Source organism: Schistocerca piceifrons, chromosome 2 (genome assembly GCF_021461385.2).
Source record: "Schistocerca piceifrons isolate TAMUIC-IGC-003096 chromosome 2, iqSchPice1.1, whole genome shotgun sequence".
NCBI classification, from domain to species: domain Eukaryota; kingdom Metazoa; phylum Arthropoda; class Insecta; order Orthoptera; family Acrididae; genus Schistocerca; species Schistocerca piceifrons.
Window position 1 is genome coordinate 413,083,460 of NC_060139.1, and position 13,874 is coordinate 413,097,333.

Below are 13,874 nucleotides of genomic sequence, written 5' to 3' on the forward strand. Positions count from 1 at the left end.
GGAAATGCAATCAGTCTACAAAGCATATTACTTAAAAATCACTTGTGTGACTGACGCTAGAATACTTCTCAAGTGAGTGGAACCCACACCAACTACGACTAACAGGATATATTGAACATACACAGAAAAGGACAGCACGAATGGTCATAGGTTTGTTTGATCTGTGGGAGAGACACTGAAAGAACTGAATTGGCAGACTCTTGGAGATAGACGAAAACTATTCTGAGGAAGTCTATAAACAAAGTTTGCAGAACAGGCTTTAAATTATGACTCTAGGAATATACTACATATCGCTCACATTGGGATCGTGAGGACAAAATTAGAATAATTACTGCATGCACAGAGGCATTCAAACTATCATTCTTCCCATGCCCCATAAGTGAACGGAGTGGGAAGAAACCCTAATAACATACAATGGGACGTACACTATGCCAAGCACCTTACGGTGGTTTGCAGAGTCTAAATTTACATGTAGATGGGGATAATCCTCCTGGTTGGAACCCAGCAAATATTCCCAAATTATACAGGTAAAATACTTAGAAATCCACAGGAGCATATATCTTAATTCCATGTTTTTTTGGTTTGTCATATACAGGGTGATTATAATTAAAGTTAAATTTTGAAAACGCTGTAGAAATAGCACCGCAGGTCAGAATGGCGACAAATTGAAACGGAATATTATCTGAGAAGGGGGAAAACGTGTGGCAGAAGAAAAAAAATAGTGTGAAAATTGATCAACAGGTGGCGCTGTATGAGTCAGAATATATAAATGAAAACACCTGTCATACGCACGACCCATTGAAGTTGGCATAAACACGCCGGGTACGGCTTTTCCTCCTTTCGCATCTGTGACGTTCGCCATGACTGTCTCAGTGCAGAATCGCACTCTGCTTGTAAAGCTGTATTACAAGAATGATGACTGTGCAGACGTCGCTCTGCAAAAGTTCCAGACACTGAAGGGTTTGAAAAAAGGCGTTGATCCGACGACTGCCGTGGGTCTGGAGAAAGTGATTCGGAAATTCGAAAAGACGTTTGCTTTTGATGTGCAACGTGGTAGAGGGAGGAAACGAATTGAATCGAAGAGACAGGTGCTTCCGGTCCTGTTACTTGTACCGTCACTGGTAAGCGCTGTGTCTTTTGCGTAACCACATCATTCCCGCTCTCCAACAGCGTGGATGTATGGATGGGGTCATTTTTATGGCAGATGACGCACCTCCGCACATTGCAAATCCAGTTAAGCAGTTGCTGAAGTGCCATTTCTGAAATGCTAGAATTATCAGCCGCCATCTCCCTACAGCCTGGCCGTCCCGATCATCTGATGTTAATCCGTGTGACTTCTTGCTGTAGGGATATCTGAAAGCTGTTGTATTCAGTGTTCCTATTGCAAACTTAGCTGCACTGAAGACATGCATTGCACAACACATTCTGAACGTGATCCCGGAAACACTTCGATCAGTTGCGGAACATGCTGTGTCTCGATTTCAACTTGTTGCACAAACCGGTGGACAGCATATTGAATATGTTCTGCGACAGTCACACGGAAATTAATAATACCATTTGATTTTGATTGATGCTTTTTATGCGGTTTTTGGCCTTAGGACAATTAAAAATCGTTTTTTCTCATCCGATGTGATATGACCTTGCCATGGAGGATGGGCTTTCGTAGCTAACAGTATCACACCTGTACATCCATACACACTGAGCAGTACAGTTTGTTTAATGTCAAACGTACACCTTAGGCATTGCTGCATGATAAGTTCAATAGATATGGCGGTCGCCGTGCCATGTCCCAATGCAAGAAACATCAACTGACATCAGACTTACCAATCTAGACATTCAGAGCTACCTTCCAGTTTTTTACGTTTCGAAGGGATATTTTACTTATTCAGAGTTAGGTTGACTGCGCTGTAGCGAACGTGTACGCAAAGATGAAGCTCTCGTTGCCGATGCGCTGTCGAAATATACGCCGTTAAGCACAGTTCAGCAGATCAGCAGGATGTTTTGAAGAAAGTAAGTGCTTCTGTGGACCGTTCAAGTGCAGAACACGGTAGAAACAAAGTGGGAGCAATTGAAACAGTAGGAATTCTGCGAGAAGTACAACCCATCGTTGTAGTTGCAAATGACCAGAACGAGACCGAGGGCGATGGTCCCTCCCAGAAAAGGAAGAGGCGGAAAAGTATTATTAAAGCAATGTTATGCAATGAATACTGTGTTGACACTAATTGTTATGATATACGTGGAAGACTTAGTTAAAGTTACAGTTAACTGCATTTCCAGGTTCAGAAAGCCAAAAAATCGCATTCACGAAAAGCAAAAACAAGACGATTTCTCTAGTTTCTGGAGAGCCCTTCTCCAGCTTTGAAGCTGGAGACGGGAAGGGCATCCTGAAGAGAGGGAAAAAATTTCAGCAAAGAAAACGGCCCAGCACCGATTAAAGCTGAGGTAAAACCTTTAGAAGCCAAGCTCGGAGACGCCAAAAAGCTTTTGGAGCTCCACTTTGGTGAAGACTGAGCGACCAATGACAAATTTAAGTTCTACATCGAGGTGTTAGATGAGCAAGAAGGCACTCCAGGAGTCTCTCCTGCCGCTGCAACCATCCAAAGATTCCGGAAGCGATTTTGAGTTGATGGGCAGTGTTGAGATCGATGTCACTTAAAAACCATATTCAGCTCATTTCAATTTCTAGAATTTTTGTCGCTGTTTTAACTAAGATGCAACTTTCCGCCAATTATATTATTTTGTAAAATTTTGTCGATGTTTTGCTAAGATGCAATTTGGAGCTTGTTTTATTTTATCCATTATCTTGTGATGTCAAAAACGCGATGGCCTTCTTTTTTTTTTTTTTTTTTTTTTTTTAACCTAATGTTGAGCGTTCATATCTGTTCTCTTTTTGATGTTAAGTAAGTTTTTCCTGGTAAAATAATATCACCTTCGTATTTTTATATGATAATTTTGTAGAATTTTTATACTTCTCTTTGAAATAAAACGTATTCTATTTATATTCACAATAATTAAATTTACTTATTTTGAGAAAAGAAAGGAAGTATTTTACTTTAATAGTTTGTATGGGGAGAGTTTTCCGCGATTATCTCAGTATCGCTTATCGTGCAGTTAGCGGCTTTTGCAGCTGGGCTACTCAAATCTAGGGCGCCACATAATGAATTCGAAACGTTTTATGTTCATTACGAGCCGAAATTTTTCAATGCTGTCCCCATCAGTACCACACAGATCCTCTAACCTTTATCTGTTACCTTCTTTAACACCAACTAAAAATAAGAGGCCGATAAAGGCTTTGGCTTCAGTAACATCTACTGGTGTGACGTCTCTCTCATGCTGAAATGTACCTCTGACACTCTCAATATACTGATTTGTACACAAAACTATAACAGACATAATGTCGTCATCTATCTGTCAATTCCAGCATTCCAAAGGCGTTCTCGTTGCTTGCGCCCCCCGCCCCCCCTTAAGTCCAAGCAACTTACGAATAATATTGTGAGCCTTGAAATGTATCCTCTGCGATGATAGAACTTTATTCCATTTTGTCTCATTGTTCCATTCAATATAGTACTGATCGTTTTCCTCAAGTACTTGCTTGTCATCTTCACTGTCTTCTTCCTCTGTTTCTGAATCTTGCTGCCGAATTTCAACCACGTCATCACTAACTGTGTCCACTTCATACACAAAATGCTCTTGAACTTTATTATTACCCTCTTCGAACAAGATCTTTTTGATTTCCTCAACATGCTTTGGGTTGAGGACCTCATGTCTTACTGCAGTCTGCCATGATCAAGTATATCCCATATAAAATCATACACTCCTGGAAATTGAAATAAGAACACCGTGAATTCATTGTCCCAGGAAGGGGAAACTTTATTGACACATTCCTGGGGTCAGATTCATCACATGATCACACTGACAGAACCACAGGCACATAGACACAGGCAACAGAGCATGCACAATGTCGGCACTAGTACAGTGTATATCCACCTTCCGCAGCAATGCAGGCTGCTATTCTCCCTTGGAGACGATCGTAGAGATGCTGGATGTAGTCCTGTGGAACGGCTTGCCATGCCATTTCCACCTGGCGCCTCAGTTGGACCAGCGTTCGTGCTGGACGACGCTTCATCCAGTCCCAAACATGCTCAATGGGGGACAGATCCGGAGATCTTGCTGGCCAGGGTAGTTGACTTACACCTTCTAGAGCACGTTGGGTGGCACGGGATACATGCGGACGTGCATTGTCCTGTTGGAACAGCAAGTTCCCTTGCCGGTCTAGGAATGGTAGAACGATGGGTTCGATGACGGTTTGGATGTACTGTGCACTATTCAGTGTCCCCTCGACGATCACCAGTGGTGTACGGCCAGTGTAGGAGATCGCTCCCCACACCAAGATGCCGGGTGTTGGCCCTGTGTGCCTCGGTCGTATGCAGTCCTGATTGTGGCGCTCACCTGCACGGCGCCAAACACGCATACGACCATCATTGGCACCAAGGCAGAAGCAACTCTCATCGCTGAAGACGACACGTCTCCATTCGTCCCTCCATTCACGCCTGTCGCGACACCACTGGAGGCGGGCTGCACGATGTTGGGGCGTGAGCGGAAGACGGCCTAACGGTGTGCGGGACCGTAGCCCAGCTTCATGGAGACGGTTGCGAATGGTCCTCGCCGATACCCCAGGAGCAACAGTGTCCCTAATTTGCTGGGAAGTGGCGGTGCAGTCCCCTACGGCACTGCGTAGGATCCTACGGTCTTGGTGTGCATCCGTGCGTCGCTGCGGTCCGGTCCCAGGTCGACGGGCACGTGCACCTTCCGCCCACCACTGGCGACAACATCGATGTACTGTGGAGACCTCACGCCCCACGTGTTGAGCAATTCGGCGGTACGTCCACCCGGCCTCCCGCATGCCCACTATACGCCCTCGCTCAAAGTCCGTCAACTGCACATACGGTTCACGTCCACGCTGTCGCGGCATGCTACCAGTGTTAAAGACTGCGATGGAGCTCCGTATTCCACGGCAAACTGACTGACACTGACGGCGGCGGTGCACAAATGCTGCGCAGCTAGCGCCATTCGACGGCCAACACCGCGGTTCCTGGTGTGTCCGCTGTGCCGTGCGTGTGATCATTGCGTGTACAGCCCTCTCGCAGTGTCCGGAGCAAGTATGGTGGGTCTGACACACCGTAGTCAATGTGTTCTTTTTTCCATTCCAGGAGTGTATATTCTTGTAACATAATCCAGACAGATGCATTGTATCAATTTGTAACTTTATATTCAGACAACTGTACTATTTGATTAAACGGTCCAAAAATTACATTTTAAATTGGCTTTGCACAACTTACTAAGTTATGTTTATAACCAGAGAAACGAACTGTTGAAACCAAATGCGAGGAAGTGCAATGTATCAAACTGAGAAATCAGCACACACACCTCGACAACAGAGCAGTCGCGTCGATTCTGAAGCATAGAACAACGAAAAACGTTTGCAGGAGGGAAGTACTAGCGAGAAGGTGCGGTTGTTGTTGTTGTGGTCTTCAGTCCTGAGACTGGTTTGATGCAGCTCTCCATGCTACTCTATCCTGCGCAAGCTTTTTCATCTCCCAGTACTTACTGCAGTGCTGAAGAAGCTTGCACAGGCAGAGACCTATATCTAAGGACAGCAAAATCTGGCACCTTCATTTTGAAATGTAAGTGGTTTTCTTCTTGTAGTTAGTGGTTGGCACTGAAGGTGTCGCTCACCTTACCATAACCATCTGGTATATTCATTGTAATCTGAAAATGAGACAGTGATTTGGGTGGTACATATGCAAACCGTCTGGCTAGTGTTTCTCCACCAGCAGCACTCCAACCCCAGAAACTGTAGCAGACTTGAGTTAGCGACCATTTGAGAATGATGACCTCGTTTGCCCCTGTTTTCCTGTCGGGTCAGCTCCTTCAAAGCCCTGGTAAAGCTGTAAGTTGCTGCAACTTCAGCTTTCAGAGGCGCTGACTGGAATCTTCTACATCATCACCATAACGAATGAGTGTTTTTGCATCCTGAATATGTTCTCTTGCTTAATACCCTGTCATCAGACTGATGAGCACCTATCCCTCTACGGCGCCGTTCTGCTGATCAATACAGGAGCCGTTCATCGTCCCCTGTAATGCTGTGATGCAAAGCTCCTGCCTTTTCAAAAAACACTTTTCAGGGTTAACATTGTTGTTGTGGTCTTCACTCTTGAGACTGGTTTGAGGCAACTCTCCATGCTACCCTATCCTGTGCAAGCTTCTTCATCTTCCAGTACTTACTGCAACCTACATCCTTCTGAATCTGCTTCGTGTATTCATCTCTCGGTCTCCCTCTACGATTTTTACCGTCCACGCTGCCCTCCAATGGTAAATTTGTGATCGCTTGATGCCTCAGAACATGTCCTACCAACCGGTCCCTTCTTCTTGTCAAGCTGTGCCACAAACTCCTCTTCTCCCCAATTCTATTCAATATCTCCTCATTAGTTATGTCATATACCCATCTAATCTTCAGCATTCTTCTGTAGCACCACATTTCGAAAGTTTCTATTCTCTTCTTGTCCAAACTATTTATCGTCCATATTTCAATTCCATACATGGTACACTCCATACAAATACTTTCACAAACGACTTGCTGACACTTAAATCTATACTCGATGTTAACAAATTTCTCTTCTTCAGAAACACTTTCCTTGTCATTGCCAGTCTACATTTTATATCTTCACTACTTCGACCATCATCAGTTATTTTGCTCCCAAATAGCAAAACGCATCTAATACTTTAAGTGTCTCATTTTCTAATCAAACACCCTCAGCAACACCTAATTTCATTCAACTACATTCCATTATCCTCGTTTCGCTTTTGTTGATGTTCATCTTATATCCTCCTTTCCAGACACTGTCTATTCCGTTCAGCTGCTCTTCCAGGTCCTTTGCTGTCTCTGACAGAATTACAATGTCATCGGCAAATCTCAAAGTTTTTATTTCTTCTCCACGGATTTTAATTCATATTCCAAATTTTTCTTTTGTTTCCTTTACTGCTTGCTCAATGTACAGATTGAGCAACATCGGGGATAGGCTACAACCCTGTCTCACTCCCTTCCAAACCACTACTTCCCTTTCATGCCCCTCGACTCTTATTACTGCCATCTGGTTTCTGTACAAATTGTAAATAGCCTTTCGCTTCTTGTATTTGACCCCTGCCACCTTCAGAATTTGAAAGAGAGTATTCCAGTTAACATTGTCAAAAGCTTTCTCTAAGTCTACAAATGCTAGAAACGTAGATTTGCCTTTCCTTAATCTTTCTTCTAAGATAAGTCGTAAGGTCAGTATAGCCTCACGTGTTCCAATATTTCTACGGAAACCAAACTGATCTTCCCCGTGGTCGGCTTCTACCAGTTTTTCCATTTGCCTGTAAAGAATTTGTGTTAGTACGAGGGCCGTTCCAAAAGTAACCTCCGGTTGATTTAAAAAAATACACCAAGTTAAATAAAAATATTTTAATATATACATCTTACAACTACATCTTTGCACTATTTTTCTACATAGTCTCCATAGCGATTGAGGCACTTATCGTATCTCTTCACAAGCTTTGAAATTCCTTCTGCATAAAAATCACCCGCTTGTGCCTGGAGCCAGCCTGTGACCGCATCTTTGAGCTCTTCGTCGTCATCAAACTGCTGTGACCCGAGCCATTTCTTCAAATGCATGAAGAGGTGATAATCACTTGGCGCCAGGTCTGGGCTGTAAGGTGGATGGTTGATAACGTCCCACTTGAAGGACTCAAGAAGGCCCGTTGTTCTGCGAGCAGAGTGAGGACGGGCATTATCGCGCAAAAAAACGATACCGGAAGTCAGCATACCACGGCGTTTGTTCTGTATAGCCCGTCGTAACTTTTTTATTGTTTCACAGTACATGTCTTGATTAATGGTCGTACCACATTCCATGAATTCAACCAACAACACCCCTTTGGCATCCCAAAACACCGTTGCCATCAGTTTTCTGGCAGAAAAATCTTGCGAGGCTTTTCTTGGTTTGGTAGGCGAATTTGAATGTGCCCACATCTTTGATTGTTCTTTTGTCTCAGGGTTCACGTACTTAATCCAGGTTTCGTCACCGGTCACGATTCTGTTTAACAATGGTTCTCCTTCGTCCTCATAACGTGACAGAAAGTCTAATGCAGAGGCCATTCTTTGAGTTTTGTGGTGGTTGGTAAGAATTTTGGGCACCCATCGTGCACAGAACTTACGGTAACCCAATCTTGCTGTCACTATCTCGTACAAGAGAGTCTTAGAAATCTGTGGAAAACCAGTAGACAACTCTGACATTGAGAAACGTCGATTTTCACGAACTTTTGCATCAACTGTCTGAACGAGTTCGTCAGTCACCAATGATGGTCTACCACTCCCCTCTTCATCATGAACGTTTTCTCGTCCACTTTTAAATAAACGTACCCATTCACGGACAACTCCTTCACTCATAACTCTTGGTTCGTACACGGCACAAAGCTCACGATGAATAGCTGCTGCAGAATATCCTTTGGCTGTAAAAAACCTTATGACAGCACGCACTTCACATTTGGCTGGGTTTTCTATTGCAGCACACATTTCAAACTGCCACAAAAACTAAACTAGCGCAGGTACGACGTTCACTCGACCACGGCTTGATGCAGACTGACCTGTTGAGTGCGTGAACGCACAGATGGCGTCGCTACTCCCCCCACAACCCGCACTGTGACCAATCGGAGGTTACTTTCTGAACCGCCCTCGTATTTTGCAGCTGTGACTTATGAAACTGATAGTTCGGTAATTTTCACATCTGTCAACACCTGCTTTCTTTGGGATTGGAATTATTATATTCTTCTTGAGGTCTTGGGTATTTCGCCTGTCTCATACATCTAGCTCACCTGATGGCAGAGTTTTGTCAGGACTGGCTCTCCCAAGGCCGTCAGTAGTTCTAATGGAATGTTGTCTACTCCCGGGGCTTTGTTTCGACTCAGGTCTTTCAGTTCTCTGTCAAACTCTTCACGCAGTATCGTATCTCCCGTTTCATTTTCATCTACATTCTCTTCCATTTCCATAATATTGTCCTCAAGTACATCGCCCTTTTATAGACCCTCTATTTACCCCTTCCTCCTTTTTGCTTTTCCTTCTTTCCTTAGAACTGAGTTTCCATCTGAGCTCTTGATATTCATACAAGTGGTTCTCTTTTCTCCAAAGGTCTCTTTAATTTTGCTGTAGGCAGTATCTATCTTACCCCTAGTTAGATAAGCCTCTACATCCTTACATTTGTCCTCTAGCCATCCCTGCTTAACCATATTGCACTTCCTGTCAATCTCATTTTTTGAGACATTTGTATTCCTTTTTGCCTACTTCATTTACTGCATTTTTGTATTTTCTCCTTTCATCAATTAAACTCAATATTTCTTCTGTTACCCAAGGATTTCTACTAGCCCTCGTCTTTTAACCTACTTGATCCTCTGCTGCCTTCACTACTTCATCCCTCAGAGCTATCCATTCTTCTTCTACTGTACTTCTTTCCCCCATTCCTGTCAATTGTTCCCTTATGCTCTCCCTGAAACTCTGTACAACCTCTGGTTTAGTCAGTTTATCCAGGTCCCATCTCCTTAGATTCCCACTTTTTTTGCAGTTTCTTCAGTTTTAATCTACAGTTCATAACCAATAGATTGTGGTCAGAGTACACATCTACCCCTGGAAATGCCTTACAATTTAAAACCTGGTTCCTAAATCTCTGTCTTACCATTATATAATCTATCTGATACCTTCTAGTATCTAGCATGGTTAACATAAAAATATAATATTCTCTGTTCTTGTTATTCTAACTCAGCATACACAACATGGTTCATTGGCTGTTTAATAATTTACATGCTATTTCCTAAGATTAATTCAGTCAGTCAGTAGCTGATGCATTGGGAATTCGACTGGTCAAGTGCTTTTCCACTTGAAGTAGATACAGATTACGCAAAGTCGAGTCAGGAACACATTCTGAAGTAGCTGCCCAGTGATAATGTGACCCTATAAGTTCATCCAGCAAATAGAGAACATCAGATTGCCAGGTGTGGTTTAGGTGGGTTTTATTATGGATTGGTAGCACCTCCAAGAGTTTTCCTGGCCAGTACAATGAGGACTGTGTCATTTTCATTACAATGCTCCCAGTGACAGTAGCAAGGAGACAATAAGCAGTTCTTGCTGTATCGCAGTAATAACATTAATCAATAATACAAAACCTGCACTTCCAGTCTCATCATTCCGTTGGGTCACTGCTCATAACAATTTTTGATCACTATTTCAGCTGAAAACCGGAGAAAATCCAAAACATATCACTACTTTGGAAATATGGGCTCGTTGCCAGCACATTCCTTTGACATCCTAATGCTTATACTCTCCCTAGAAGTAAGTATACCTCACCATGTATGGGCGTGAACCATCCAGGTTATCCTTCTCAAAGGCGACGTTGAGGGGGGGGGGTCAGTCTCCTCCTCCTTCGAAATACTGGTCTCCTATGGTCCACTATGAACCATCAATGACCACATACACATTCAGCTACGTCAGCATACCCATAGTCCACTTACGCATTATTCTACCTACCAGACCAACTATTAAATAACGTATCAAAACAGAAACACAAATCACCCTTAACTCAGAAAACGTAATAACTCCAACAAAATAAGGTAACTATACACAGTGTGTCCCAGATCCAATACGACTTTGGATATGAAAAATAAAATTCGTAGATCATGTTCACAAAATCAATGTATTTATTGAAACTAGTCTCCCTTGAATCAATACACAGCTGAAATTGGTTTAGAAGTGTTTTCAAACAGTCACTGTAATCCTTTTTTGGAACTCCAGTACAATTTTCTCTGGTGTCTTTAGCTGCAACTTCATTGGCAACTTCAGTCTGGGGAATAACCAGAAGTCGCCCAGGGACAAGTCCGGCGAATGATGCAGGATTGTGATCCATTCACTGGCCAAAATCTCGCGCACGATCTTCACTTTGTTGGCTGTGGCGACCAGGAACCTGCCCCTCGGTATTCGACGAATTCTCGTCCACAAACGATAGGGGGCGCCGAGATAATATTCCGCCTTAACAGTTTGTCCTTCTGGTATGAGCTTCTTGTAAATGATTCCTTTAGAATAGGAGAATACTGTTAGTGTTGTCTTCACATAACTCCTCTGCAAACGCACTTTCTTTGGTCTTGGCTTCTGTGGGCTCAACCACGCTGCGCTCTGCCACTTTCTAAGAGGCTCGTATTGGAAACACCATGTCTCGTCGCCAATTACATCAACTTTGTGAAACCAGTGTAACTTTGCGCTGCCTGTAACAAGTCTTTGCATTGCTGGACTATGCCATGTTTTTCATCGCCAAAATTCTGGGCACAATAGCTTTCGGTATTCCTGATACCTGCTTGATGGTTTCTACGGAAAGACATCTCCTGATGCAATGATTTACACGAATTTTTGCACATTTTCGTTTGTACGACTTGTTCATGGATTTGATGCTCATGGGGCATCCTTACTGGCCTCTCTGCTGTCATGAAATAGAGCATACCACCGAAAAACATTTGAGCGGCTTACACAAACACTGCCATAAGCACTTTCCATCATATCAAACGTGTCATTAGCTGATCTGCCTAACTTCACACTAAACTCGATGCTGCCTTGCTGCTCCACCGCCATCTGTCAGAAAAGTACTGTTATATTCGTGACTAGGACGCCTGTTGCAGCGACGACCTTCTACATGGCTGTTGTTGAAACTTCAGTGCAACTCGCCATAAGATAGCGCTGCAGTATGGAATTTCACTCAAGCAGTCATAACGGAACAGGTACACACTATGTATGAACATGACAATTTACCATCAAGTTTCATCATATATTCCGTAGGCCTCTACACTTCTGCGTAAGGTACCTCGCAGGCAGCCTGCGCATGGGCTTTCGATTCCTTCTTTCCCTTCTTATTCCTTGTGACCTTCTTCGCAAGTAATAACACTAATACTTTTGTTAAGGCATCTGGAGAGTCTTTAAAACTTCTCACGTGCTTCAAGAGGACAACAGTTGTTTGTGTCAATAATTCTAACTTAATGTTTAAGGTCGTTTCTATGATTTGGTATGGCCCTTGGAAATGTATAACAAATTTCTTCGTTTTACCTTTTGGTGTAGAGGGGCTCATTATCCAATTCTATAATCCAGCAAGTTAACAATATGCTGTTGCGTGTTCTCTTGCTGTTCAGTTGCCTTAGTATTCGCATTTTTTCACTTGCTTCCATACGTCTCTTAAAATTTTTGCAATATTTCATACCAATTCCCACTTCTTCGCTATCCTGAGTTTAATAACTGAAAAAGGTGATGGCATGATCATTCTGTAAATTACCTCACATAGCAAGAACCCAACACTACCATTCACCTTCGAATTACAAGCAGCCAGAACATAGGGTAGGTAAACATACAAGTCATTGTGCTGGCTATTTACATAATAGCTTTAGGTTTTACAGACTGGTTCAGTGAATGAATACAGTCCTCCCATTAGCTTGTGGGTGCAAGGAACTAGTTCTTAGTTTCTGGATATGCAATAGGTGATGTATTTACTTGCGACATGAAGCTGGTGCTCTGACCTGTAATTATCGTTCTGGCTATGCCAAACTTCAGTAACCAGATATTCACAATTGCTTATACTACCATACTCGTTTGCTGATTTGAAATGGCAACCATCAGAATGTAACATGAAAAATGCTCTATGATATTTAACAGATAGCGTTTACCACCAATGTTTGGCAAAATGCACCCACGACATCCATCTCTATCACTTCAAATGGCTTGGCTGCATGCTATGAAGTAGTACTTTCTGATGGCTTAAATCAGCATGTTAAGCACAAGGCACACTGTTTCTCACAGCCTCTTTCTGCATCAGAATGTTAACCCACAATACGTTTTTCTTTATTGTCCAAGTCCTGACAACACGAGGTTGAGAGAGTCCTTTATTACTTCTCCTCTTATTGCTTCAAGCACTAAGATGCAAGGCTCAAGCTTCAGTGTCTTACATAACAATCCATTGCGCACAGCAAACTACAGCTACAGTTTGAATATTTCACAGTCTTTGTCAGTAGTTTGTGCCCTTTATCATTCTGTAAGGCTTCAACCAAGCATTTGTGTGACACTAGCCTTTCTGTTGATCCCATTTGAACTGCCATGCTTCCTGCCCAACTTCTGAACTACCTTAAAGTCGATATCACTTAATTTCAGTGCCTATCAAGTCAATCTGCTCGAAGGATCTTTCAACCTTAATCACCACTTTAATGCTGCTTGGTCAGTCATGATTTTGAATTTCCTGCCATGTGGGTAACACCCAAAATACGTGACACCGTATATTGAGCTTAACATTTCCTTTCCCATGGTTGAGTCATTATTTAGCTATACCTGTCTTGATGTGTAAGCTACCGGGTGCTCTTTTACTTCCTGACCTATGACGCATTTCCCATTCTATCATCTTTTTGCTCAAATTTCAGGACATGATACATTGAGGCACCAGGAACCATATGAGCACTAAGCACAAAGTTTAAGCTATGCTTTGTGACTGTATGGAAGTGAATATCAGAGAAATCGATAAGACAGATTTTTTAAATGTTATATACAACATGGTACTACAGTTGATTCACCATAAGATCAACAGGTGTCAGGAGCATGTACAAATGCTACCATTTCAACTCCAATGACATTGTGCTCTAGACCTTTATGGTTCTCAGTGCCTCTTCATAATTTGGAAATATTAATACAGAGCGAGTTGTTAGCGCCTCCTTTAATTTCTCAGATGTGGTATGGCATTCAGCCATTCACTAGAATTTCATATCTTTCTTTA